This window comes from Otolemur garnettii, unplaced genomic scaffold, assembly GCF_000181295.1.
Source record: "Otolemur garnettii isolate 467f Iridium unplaced genomic scaffold, OtoGar3 scaffold00031, whole genome shotgun sequence".
NCBI classification, from domain to species: Eukaryota; Metazoa; Chordata; class Mammalia; order Primates; family Galagidae; genus Otolemur; species Otolemur garnettii.
Genome location: NW_003852426.1, coordinates 6556043 through 6568079, shown reverse-complemented (window position 1 = coordinate 6568079; position 12037 = coordinate 6556043). Strand labels below are relative to the sequence as shown.

At 41.2% G+C, this 12037-nt stretch overlaps 1 pseudogene; it reads right to left on the bottom strand.

The window, feature by feature from the left end:
• The window catches only part of LOC100945460, a 2860-nt pseudogene extending 1189 nt beyond the window's left edge, over positions 1 to 1671 (bottom strand).
• Positions 1672 to 12037: the final 10366 nt, after the last annotated feature.

The following is a 12037-nucleotide window of genomic DNA, read 5'->3' as shown; positions in this document are numbered from 1 at the left end:
AAAAAAAAAAAAAAGAAAAGCAGTGGCAAATCCTTCATTTTGAATGAACTGTGTACTCAGCAATGCTTGGTTCTCTTTTTGTGAGAAAAGATTCATATTTTCTAGTCACATCTATGTATCTGCCATCTCTGATGATCTCTTCAGCTGATTCAATCAGCTTATTAAGCTTCTTTGCTTGTTTTTTGTTTGTTTGTTTGTTTGTTTTTGTTTTTGCAGTTTTTGGCTGGGGCTGGGCTTGAACCCACCACCTCCAGCATATGGTGCCAGCGCCCTACCTTTGAGCCACAGGGGCTGCCCTCTTTACTTGTTTATAGTGTGCAGAACACCTTTTATGTTCCTGGTCAAGTTTAAGACATTCACCAACTTCACTGAGGGACAGCTCGTGACCTAGTTGGTAGTACATTGTGCTGATTTTATAAAATGCCTTAGCATTATCACTCTTCAGGTTTTTTGTTTGCTCGTTTGTTTGTTTTTTGAGACAGTCTCACTATGATGCCCTGGGTAGAGTGCTATAGTATCACAGCTCACAGCAACCTCGAACTCTGGGGTTTAAGCAATTCTCTTGCCTCGGCTTCTGAAGTAGCTGGGACTACAGGCGCCTGCCACAATGCCTGGCTATTTTTTTGTTGTAATTGTCGTTGTTTGGCAGGCCCAGGCTGGGTTCAAACCCGCCAGCTCTGGTGTATGTGGCTGACACCCTACCCGCTGAGCTATAGGCGCCGAGCCCATTCTTCAGTTTTCATGAGGCTTTCAAGTCACTTACAGCTTTCCTAGGTTCTCCTTTTATAAAACATTCAGCCCAAAGTTCTTGTAGTTCTGCATCCCAAACACCTCTAAAATCTTATCAAGGAAGGTTATAGCAGCTACTGCTGCACTTTCATAAGCCTCTAGCGCTTGTGAACGCAAACGTTACATTTCATCAGATTTTATAAGCTGAGACTGGGCTTCCTTTTCTTCATTTTTGCTTGGATTTGATTTGAGCACTTTCTAATTTTTTTATTATTTTTTTATTTTTTTGAGACAGAGCCTCAAGCTGTCACCCTGGGTAGAGTGCCATGGCATTACAGCTCACAGCAACTTCCAACTCCTGGGCTTAAGTGATTCTCCTGCCTCGCCTCCCAGGTAGCTGGGACTACAGGTGCCCGCCACAATGCCCAGCTATTTTTTTTTGGTTGCAGCTGTCACTGTTGTTTGGTGGGCCTTGACTGGATTCGAACCCACCAGCTCAGGTGTATGTGGCTAGAGCCTTGGCCGCTTGAGCCACAGGTGCTGAGCCTTGAGCACTTTTTAAAAATCATCTGCTTCTTCAAGTTTTCCTTGTTGGAGTAACAAATTACCTCTCTGTAATCTTGCTGCAGTAAGATCTGTCTTCAATTCAATCACTTTAGTTAAATCAGGAAGTGCAGCTTTTGAATTGCCCATAGCTAAAAAGACAGTAGCTCTCTGATGATAAGCAATATAGTTATCAGGGTCACCATCCACTGCAGCATGAAACTGAGATAAAGTGTCAGCTAGCTGTCCAGATGCACGTAATTGCTTGCCCAATTCAAGATGCTTCTCAACATCTGCATTTACTCTGTATTCAGCACCTTCATACTGCAGATCCTCCAGGACTACCAGGAAGGGGAACATTGAGCCCAGCTGGCTGGTCACTGAGCTGGGGGCCACCATGTCCAAGGTCAGGAGGATTGAATAGGAGGAAGGGTGTGCGGCCCACCAGCCCGCGCTAGTGCTCAGGCTGCAGCTTTGCCTGCCTGCCCGCCATAGGCTCTTGGTCAGCCCCACCTTTATTTTATTGTATTTTATTTTATTAGATCATAACTGTGTACATTACTGCAATTATGGGGTATAATTTGCTGATTCTATATACAATCTAGAATATTCACATCAAACTGGTCAACATATCATTCACCTCACTTATTCAGTTGTTGTGTTTAGACATTTATACTCTACTTTTAATATATTTGACATGTATGCTTGCAATATACACAGTAGACGAGGCCCCACGTTTAATTCTTAATTTGCTGACCATGAGTGTCCACAGGAAAACAATTTAGCTGCTCCATGGCAGACCCAGGTTATAAATAGATTTTACTGTCCATTCTTAATGTTTTTTCACTTTTACTTTTGAAAACCATAGCCTTCAATTCAACCTTATGAGGAAAGTGCTTTGCTCTTAGATTACTAGACCACAGAAAATTGGTGATTTACTGATAGTACATTATGAACTTATATTTGTTTTAAAATTAGAATATAATACAGAAAGAAGGCTATAAACCTTGAAGCTTACCAAGAGGTTTTTGTGTCACTAATGACATTTTTAAAAGTTGAGAGTTAAAAAAGCTACATTTACAATATGCATTTAAGTCCTTGTGATACCAGAAAAAGGCCCCGGCTGAAAAGCCAAACAATTTGAGATAGTGTTAAGTGTTTAGAGATTTTAACCAAGTAATTAGGCATGTTTACTTCAGTACCTAGTTTATAGACTGCACCAGGGAGGAAGGTTGCTTTTTTTTTTTTTTTAATGAGACAGTCTCACTTTGTCACTCTTGGTCAAGTGCCATGGCATCATAGTTCACAACCACTTCAGGCTCAAGCGATCCTCTTGCCTCAATGCCCAGCTATTTGTAGACACAGTCTCACGCTTGCTCAGGCTGGTCTGTGAGCTCAAGCTATCCACCCACCTCAGCCTCCCAGAATGCTAGGATTACAGATGTGAGCCACCCCTCCAGGCCAAAGGAGAAAGGTTTCTAATACATAGGTGTTCAATTTGATTGCATATTCTTCCAAGTTCACTTTTTATTATCTCTTCTTTTTGTCCATAATTCAGATCTAATTTTTGGCTGTTTTAATAAAATAAAAAGCCTTGCCTTCTAAAATAACAGAACTGGACTGCCTATAAATTGTACCACTAAGATATCGTTGTTGGCACTGGTCGTCTTGGATTCACTAGCTTTAGAGGAGGGAGTATGGTTGGTGTTGGAAATAAATTTAGTGTCCCCTATCCTAAATCCTCTGAGAATGGATAACAAAAGTGGGGTGAGTTTTCAGGGTTGGAGCCCTGCTTTCATCTTCATCAACGCATAAAACACGTATCCATCAGCATGTAAAGCTGCCAGAATCTAATCTTTATTCTGATGCATTCTGCAGTCCTCATTTAAGCAGAAAATTATAAATAACTATGTAAAACAACTCTTTTTTTTTTTTTTGCAGTCTTTGGCCAGGAGGGCTGGGTTCGAACCCACCAACCCCAGCATATGGGGCCAGTGCCCTATTCCTTGAGCCACAGGTGCTGCCCATAAAACAACTTTTCAGATGGTCTCACTCTGCTGCCCAGGCTGGAGTGCAGTGGTGTGATCATAGCTCACTGCAGCTTCTAACTCCTGCGCTCAAGTGATCCTCATGTCTCAGCCTCCTAAGTAGCAGAGACTTGCAGCCAATTGCTTTCACTATTTTTTGTAGAGAAAGCATCTTGCTGTTGCCCAGGCTTTTCTCAAACTCCTGGCATCCCAAAGTGCAGGTAGTTACCACTCCCAGGCAAAAAAAAAAACAAGTGTTTTATTTGAGAGACAGTCTTGCTGTCATCTGGGCTAGAGTACAGTGGCATCATCATAGCTCACTGCCCCCTCAAATTATCAGCAAGTGCTATCACATCTGGCTAATTTTTCTATTTTTTATATGAGTACAGGGGTCTCTTGTTCATCTAGTCTCAAAGTCCTGACCTCAAGCAACTCAGCCTCCTAGATTGCTAAGATTACAAGCATGAGCCACCATGCCTGACCCAAAAAATAACTTTTGATAGGGCAAAGTCAAATAGTTACAAAGGGGCTGTGGCTTCTGTGTGTACACACTCTCTTGCTCAGTCTTGCTTTGGAACCCTTTTTCTAGGGAAGTAAACTGCTGTATGAGTAGTCCAATGAAGAGACCTATAGCCAGCAAAGAACTGAGACAATCAGCTGCAGCAACCTGTCAGAAATTATCCTGCAAACCACTGTAAGTGCATACAACAAAATTGCAACCTTATGAGAAACCTTGAGGCAAAGACACTTATCATTACCAGGGATTCCTAACTCGCAAAAACAGATCTGTATGTTGTTTTAAGCCATTGAGTTCTGGACTTGTTTGTTATGCAGTAATGGTAATGGATGGTGTTGTAAAGTACTGAAAGCATTTTTAAGATATCTTCCTAGCCAGCTCTCGCCTGTAATCCTAGCACTCTGGGAGGCCAAGGCGGGTGGATTGCTTGAGCTCACTAGTTCGAGGCCAGCCTGAGCAAAAGTGAGACCCCATCTCTACTAAAAATAGAAAAACTGAGGCAAGAGGATCGCTTAAGCCTAAGAGTTGGAGCTTGCTGTGAGCGATGATGCTACAGCACTCTACCCACGGTGACAGCTTGAGACCCTGTCTCACGAAGAAAAAAGAAAAAGATATCCTCCAAACTCACATTTCAGCTATAAACAGCTGGTCCTTCCTCTGATGACCATACCTGCTCAGGGCTAGTCATTATCAGTGAAACCTGGACATCACACCTAACTCCATTCCCTAACCCAAGGCAAAAGTGAGAAAGGAATGAGGTGACTTGGTTAAAAAGAGTGCTGATTTTATTGTTTTATATGCTTTCAAAGATGAATGAGATCTGAGGTGCCTTTAAGAATTTAAAGGTAGGCTCAGTGCCTGTAGCTCAGTGGTTAGGGCTCTGGCCACATACACTGAGGTTGGTGGGTTTGAGCCTGTCCCAGACCTGCTAAACAACAATGACAACTATAACCAAAAATAGCTGGACATTGTGGCTGGTGCCTATAGTCCCAGCTACTCGGGAGGCTGAGGTAAGAGAATCACCTAAGCCCAAGAGTTTGAGGTTGTTGTGAGCAGTGACAACACAGCACTCTCAAGGGTGATGTAGTGACACTTTGTCTCAAAAAAATGTTATTAGGTTGAATATTAAGTTTCTTTGAAAATAAAGCAAAAACTAAAATGCTTGGTTATTTGACTCCTAAACAGTTTTGAGGGTCCTTCCCCAGCGCTGATCATTAGTAAACATCAACTCCTGCTTTGGTGAAACTCACCGCTCCTGGCAAGAGCAACATGTGTGCTATAGATGTACCTTACATCCCACCCTATCCCCAGTAGCTTCTGTGGACCACTATAGTTTTGTTTCAGTGAGAAATGTTTTGAGAGTAGAGAGACTTTTAGAAACTTTTCTTGTACCTCTTTAAAAAATAAATTATGAGAAACAAATGAACAAATATAGTTAAAAAGGCACTAAGCTACAGAATTTGTTAAATTCTGTCACTGATCAAGCTTGCATAAAGAAGATACCTGATAAGTAATTTTATTAGCAAAAGAAAATATGAATGTGATCATCCTTGTAAAACAGGATGATGTGGACCAAGAGACAAGGTTAAATGTCATTAATAGTTCCTACCACAAACAATTTAACTGTAACAATGCCGAGATATTTGTTCTTAGCCTATCTGAACTTAAGAGGAAACAGCACACTGGGCATGCGGTCAAGGTGCATTGGCCAAACACCCAACAACCAGGGATAAAAACCTCCCCATGTCATTGCTGCTTCATCAAGCAACAAGATTCATTGCAGTTTTGTTCAGCATTTACTCTCTCTCCGCCTGTAAGAGTATGGTGCACTCAGGTTATTACTGAGTAACTGTAAATAGAAAGAGACCAGAAAAAGCACCTGTTTCTCAGGATCATTGGTTGCAGATAATCAACAAAACTCTATTTTTGATCCCACCACTTCTGGTATAATGGGACTGGAGCCCTAGTCCTTGAGCCACGGGCGCTGCCAAAATTCTATTTTTATGCACCACCATCCAGTCAAGGAACACCCTGAAGAATCTCTCTTCCTCTTGGCTTTTGCTGTGATAAAGTATTACCTATACTGAGTTTCCCTCTAGAACCTGGCAGAAAATTGACCGTATAGTAGCTAGCCAGCCAGCCTTCCATAGCTGCAAGTTTACATCCACAGATTAAATCAACCACAAATGAAAAATACTAGGAAAAAAATTACAATAAAAAATCCAAATAATTCAGTACAACAACTTATTTTGCAGCATTTACATTGTATTCAGTATTATAAGAAATCTAGAGAGGATTTAAAATATGTGGGATGGCTCAGCGCCTGTAGCTCAAGAGGCTGAGGTACAAGCCACATACACCAGAGCTGGTGGGTTTGAATCCAGCCCAGGCCTGCCAAGCAACAATGACAACTACAACCAAAAAATAGCTGGGCATTATGACAGGCACCCGTAGTCCCAGCTACTTGGGAGGCTGAAGCAAGAGAATCACTTTAAACCAGGAGTTGGAGGTTGCGGTGAGCTGTGATGCCACAGCACTCTACCCAGGGTAACAGCTTGAAGCTCTGTCTCAAAAAACTAAAAGTATGTGGGATGATCTGCATAGGTAATATGCAAATACCATGCCAGTCTGTATCAGGGACTTGGGCATCTGTGGATTTCCAGGAGGGTGTTCCTGGAAACACACCTAGTCCACAGATACTGAGGGTTAAGCATGCCAAATCCAAAATTTTTTAATGTAATCTCTTCCATTGTAACAAATTATTAAACATAAGTAACAATTATCTGAAGCTGGTAGCCAGTTTTGGTTGAGTCAGTGTGAACACAAGGAAATGTGATATTTTGTTCCTGGGGCTGGGGATTCTAGGGGGTAGGCAAATTAGTCTCAAGAGTAATTAGTCTCTGATGTACACAGTTCAGCGCCCGTACACAGTGGTTACAGCGCCAGCCACATGCACCGAGGCTGCGTGTTTGAGCCCAGCCCTGGTCAGTTAAACAATGACAACTGCAACAAGAAAATAGCTAGGTGTTGTGGCGGGTACCCGTAGTCCCAGCAACTTGGGAGACTGAGGCAAGAGAATCGCTTAAGCCCAAGAGTTTGAGGTTGCTGTGAACTGTGACGCCATGGCACTCTACCAAAGGCAACATAGTAAGATTCTGTCTCAAAAAAAAAAAGAGTAATTAGTCTCCTATCACCCAATATTTATAAAACTTTGTGATGGATGTTAAAGGATCCAGGTTCTGATGGCCAACAATAAGAAAACAAAACATGAGGAGGGAGAAGCAGAGGACTGCCTAAACCTGTAACAAATTATTAAACGTAAGTACCACTTATCTGAATAGCCTAAAATGATCCAACACACTCCCAGCCACCTCTTTTTCAGGAGCCCTTTTACAGCCAACTGGGCATTTCTCTGTGTATCAGAGACAGCCTGGGAGGTGCAGCTCTAGAGATGGATTCATCTAGCCCTCCCATTTTACTGAGGAGAGGCCTCAAGAGGGTAAAGTGTAGCCGGGCATTGTGGCAGACACCTATAGTCCCAGCTACTCAGGAGCCTGGCAAGAGAATCGCTTAAGCCCAAGAGTTTGAGGTTTCTGTGAGCTGTGATGCCACAGCACTCTACCAAGGGTTACATAGTGAGACTCTGTCTCAAAAAAAAAAAAAAGAGGGTAAAGTAATTTGCTGGTAAGAGGGGCTTAAGAAGAGAACTTGGAGCCCCAATAGCTGAGCTCTCCCCACATCACTTAGCCTCTGAAAGTATTTGGTGTGGGTCACTGGAGTTCTGCTTCACCTGAAAGAGTATACAGAAGGAGGTCTTGTCTAAACAGACTGTCCAGTTTTAGTCCTATAATAAAAGCGATTTCAGGCTTCAGGCCTGTAGTAACCAGGGACAAGGAAGCTTGGGAGGAACAATTTCTTATCTCTGAAGAATTGGATTCCATTTTTCATGTCTGAGAAATAGATGACCTGTAGATAAGAAAAGCAAAATAACAAAAGATTACAAGAATATAAAATTTGACATTTTAAAAACCAGTATAAAAACCACTGGCCCACGTATGCTCACATTTTCACTTTATTAGACAGGTAAATTTCCTCATTCATATGTAAGATAATATTGACTGTTGTTCAATTAAAAACTTACGCCTTTTAAAATGCAGCACCAAAAATACATGTAATAATAATATAGCAGACATAGAGATGTGGTTGCCCTTTGATTTAGTAATTCCACTCGATCCAGGAATTTATCAACAGAAGTAAAAAGTTAATATCTATGATAGCAACCCTAAATGTCTAATAATTAAGGTTTGGTTTAAGAAAAAATGATACATCAGTGCTGTGGAATTTGTAACATTTAAAAACTGTAATAGGGGCAGCACCTGTGGCTCAGCAGGTAGGGCACAGGCCTTATATACCGAGGGTGGTGGGTTCGAACCCAGCTCTGGCCAAACTGCAACTAAAAAAATATCCGGGCGTTCTGGCGTGTGCCTCTAGTCCCAGCTACTCGGGAGGCTGAGGCAAGAGAATCGTCTAAGCCCAGGAGTTTGAGATTGCTGTGAGCTGTGACACCACAGCACTCTACCAAGGGCAATCAAGTGAGACTTTGTCTCTAGAAAAAAAAAAAGAAACTATAATAATGAACACTGCAAAAACATGAGAAAAAAGGTTGTAATGACAGGTTGTAAAAAAAGGTTGTTGTAAAAAAGGTTCTAATACTTTGCTTTTCAAAGTGCGAGCCCTGTTCTAGTGACCCATGACCTGGGAACAAGTTAGAAATGCAGTGTCTGGGGTCGCATTCCACTAACTGAATCAGAATCTGCACTTTGACAAGAGCCGGGTGATTGTATGTGTATGCACATTGAAGCTTGAGAATCATGTTCTAAGAAGTGGAGGGGGAGATAACAGTTTTATTTATAATTATTCAAAAAAGTGTATCTTGTGTGGTCAAGAAATGAAAGACACTTTGCAAAAATAAACAGTTTAAATGAAGATAAACCCTTCAACCCACACAAAGTGCCTAGCCTGCTGTAAGTCCTCCATAAATGATAGCTGACAGCTAACACTGTCATAGATTTTTTTTTTTAATGTATTCTTTAATTGTTCTTGTTAAGTCACATTTTGGGAATGTAAAGGACAATAAAGAAACTAATATGCTGTACTTTTTGAACCAGCATTAAAACTAGTTACCTAATTGTTTTTCTTTTTGCCTTGGCTATCAGGAAGCATAGAGCTAAATTTAATACTCAATACAGTAACACTTTTAGCCTAGCTTTCTTGAATCTTTGGTTTTCTTTCTGATTGCTATGTTCTATTAGATTTTCTAGTATGTTTCTTACAAATTATTTAAAATTCTCTGTCTCTGAAAATAAGGGTTCAAATTACAATAATGACTTTTAAAAAAACAGTCTGTTCTTATTTGCCAGGCTCCACAAAAAGATGAGTTTCTGAAACTAACCACCTGCCTGTTTTAATTTATTTCTTCTCTGTCTATTTGTGCTTCCTGTTTGCTCCCCAGTGAGTCCCAGATGCCAGATGCCAGATAGCTCTTGCCCCTGGGGGTTGTTGCTCCCCTCTCCCCAGGCAGCATGCAGCCTGCCCCCTGCTCAGCCCTTCCTTTAAGTCATTTCCCCCACCCTTGGGGATTCCATCAGGAAGCAGAGGCCCCAGGTCTTGTAAAGGCACACACAAACCACTCTCCAACAGAATCACTCACCGACCCTTCAGCTGCTTCAAACTTCCTCTGTAAGGAAGGAGAGAAGAATACATGTTTAAAACCAAGCCTTGTTTTTAGGATAATTTCCTGCACACTACTCCCACCTCCAAGCTATATCAGATTCCTCTCATTTGCTCTCAAGAAAGCTTGCACTTTTTTGTTCATACCATTTATCAGTTTACAATTCTGTATTGCATGACTGTCTCCCTTACCAAACCATAAGCACCAAGGTAGACCTCACTCCTCACTGGATCCCGTTGCCTAAAGGTAGGTGTTGGTGGGTGACTGGGGCACAGTAGCTATTGCTGATTGGGCAAATGGGTGATATAAAAAGTGGACATACTGAAGAGTGAATAGGGAGAGAATTAATATTTATTAGTTCCCTATAATGTGAGGACATGGTTACTGCTTTATATATGCTATAGGATCCTCAGCGTAATCTTTTTTTTGAGACAGTCTCAAGTTATTGGCCTGGGTAGAGTGCTGTGGCGTCACTGCTCACAGGAACCTCAAATTCTTGGGCTTAAGTGACCCTCTTGCCTCAGCCTCCCAAGTAGCTGGGACTACAGGCGCCTGCCACAATCCCTGGCTATTGTGTTGTTGCAGTTGTCATTGTTGATTTTAGCTGACCCTGGCTGGGTTTGAAACCGCTAGCCCTGGTGTATGTGGCTGGAGCCCTACTCACTGAGCTATGGGCGCCACCCCCCCCCCATGGTATATTCACTGGATTGTGCAACTATCGTGGCTATCTAATTATAAACATTTTCATCACTTCATTTTTTCCTTTTTGAAACACAGTCTCACTTGGTAACGCTCAGTAGAGTGCCATGGCAGCATAGTTCACTGTAACCTTAAATTCTTGGGCTCAAGTGATTTTCTTGCCTCATCCTCCCAAATAGCTGGGACTACAGGCACCTGACACAATACCCTGCTAGTTTTTCCACTTTTAGTAGAAACGCAGTCTCATTCTTATTCAGGCTGGTCTCAAACTCCTGAGCTCAGGCATTCCACTGGCCTCAGCCTCCCAGAGTGTTAGGATTACAGGCGTGAGACACCAGCCATTTTCATCACTTTAAAAAGAAACTCTATGGTTATTCTCAGTGACCTTCAATGACCACCTTTTCCCAGCCCCAGGAAACTACTAATCTACTTTCTGTCTCTATGGATTTGCCTATTCTGGGTACAAATGGAAGTCAATATTTTGTGTCTGTTTTTTTTTTCATTTAATGTTTTAAGGTTCATCCACATTGTAGCGATTATCAGTACTTCATTTCTTTTTATAGCTGGATAATGTTTAATTGCATAGATATACACATTTTATTTATCCATTCTTCAGTAGATGAACATTTGTGTTGTTTCCACCTTTTGGCTATTACGCTGCTATAAACATCTGCGTGTAAGTTTTTGTGTGAACATTTGTTTTTAGTTTTCTTGTGTATATACCTAGGAGTGGAATTACCAGTCATATGGTAACTCTATGATAACCATTTGGGGAACTACCAGGATATTTTCTACAGCAGCTGCACTATTTTACATTTCCACAAGCCGTGTATGAGATTTTCAGGTTCTCCACACACTCACTGACACTTGTTATTGTTCATCTTTTTTATTGTGGTCATCCTAGTGGGCATGCAGTTGTATCATATTGTGGATTTGATTGGCATTTTCCTAATGACTAGTGATACTGAGAATCTTTTCATGTGCTTATTGGCCATTTGTGTATCTTCTTTGGAGCAATATCTATTCAAATCCTTTGTCAAGTTTAAAAAATTAGATAATTTATCTTTTTATTGTTCTATTTCTTAATACATTCTAGATACTAAACCCTTATCAGGTTATGATTTGCAGATATTTTCTCCCAATCTATGGGTTGTCTTTTGTCTCTCTGTTTTTTGTTGTTGTTGTTTTAGATATAGGGTCCTGCTCTGTCCCTCATCCCGGAGTGCAGCAGCTCAATCATAGCTCATTGTAACCTCAACTCCTGGCTCAAGTTCTCCTCCCACCTCAGCTTTCCAAGTAGCTAGAACTACAGGTGCATGCCACCGTGCCTGGCTAATTTTTTAAAAAATGTTTTTGTAGAGGCAGGGTCTCACTATATTGCCCAGGCTGGTCTGGAACTCCTAGCATCAAGTGATTCTCTTGCCTTGGCCTCCCAAAGTGCTGAGTTTACAGATGTGAACCACTAAGCCCAGCCCTTTTCACTTTCTTAATGGTGTCCTTTGAAGCACAAAAGTTTTCAATTTTGACAAAGTTCACTTTATCTAATTTTTTTACCTTTGGTTGCTTGTATAGTAAAGGTCATATCTAAGAAACCATTGCCTAATCCAAATTTGTGAAGATTTATACCTATGTTTTCTTTTGACATTTTTATAGTTCTATATATTTAGTTTTGATTACTTATGTGTTCTAGTTGATTTTGTATATGGTATGATGTAGGGGTCCAGCTACATTCTTTTGCATCTAGTTGTTCCAGCACCATTTGTTAGAAAGATTATTCTTTTCCCCCATTGA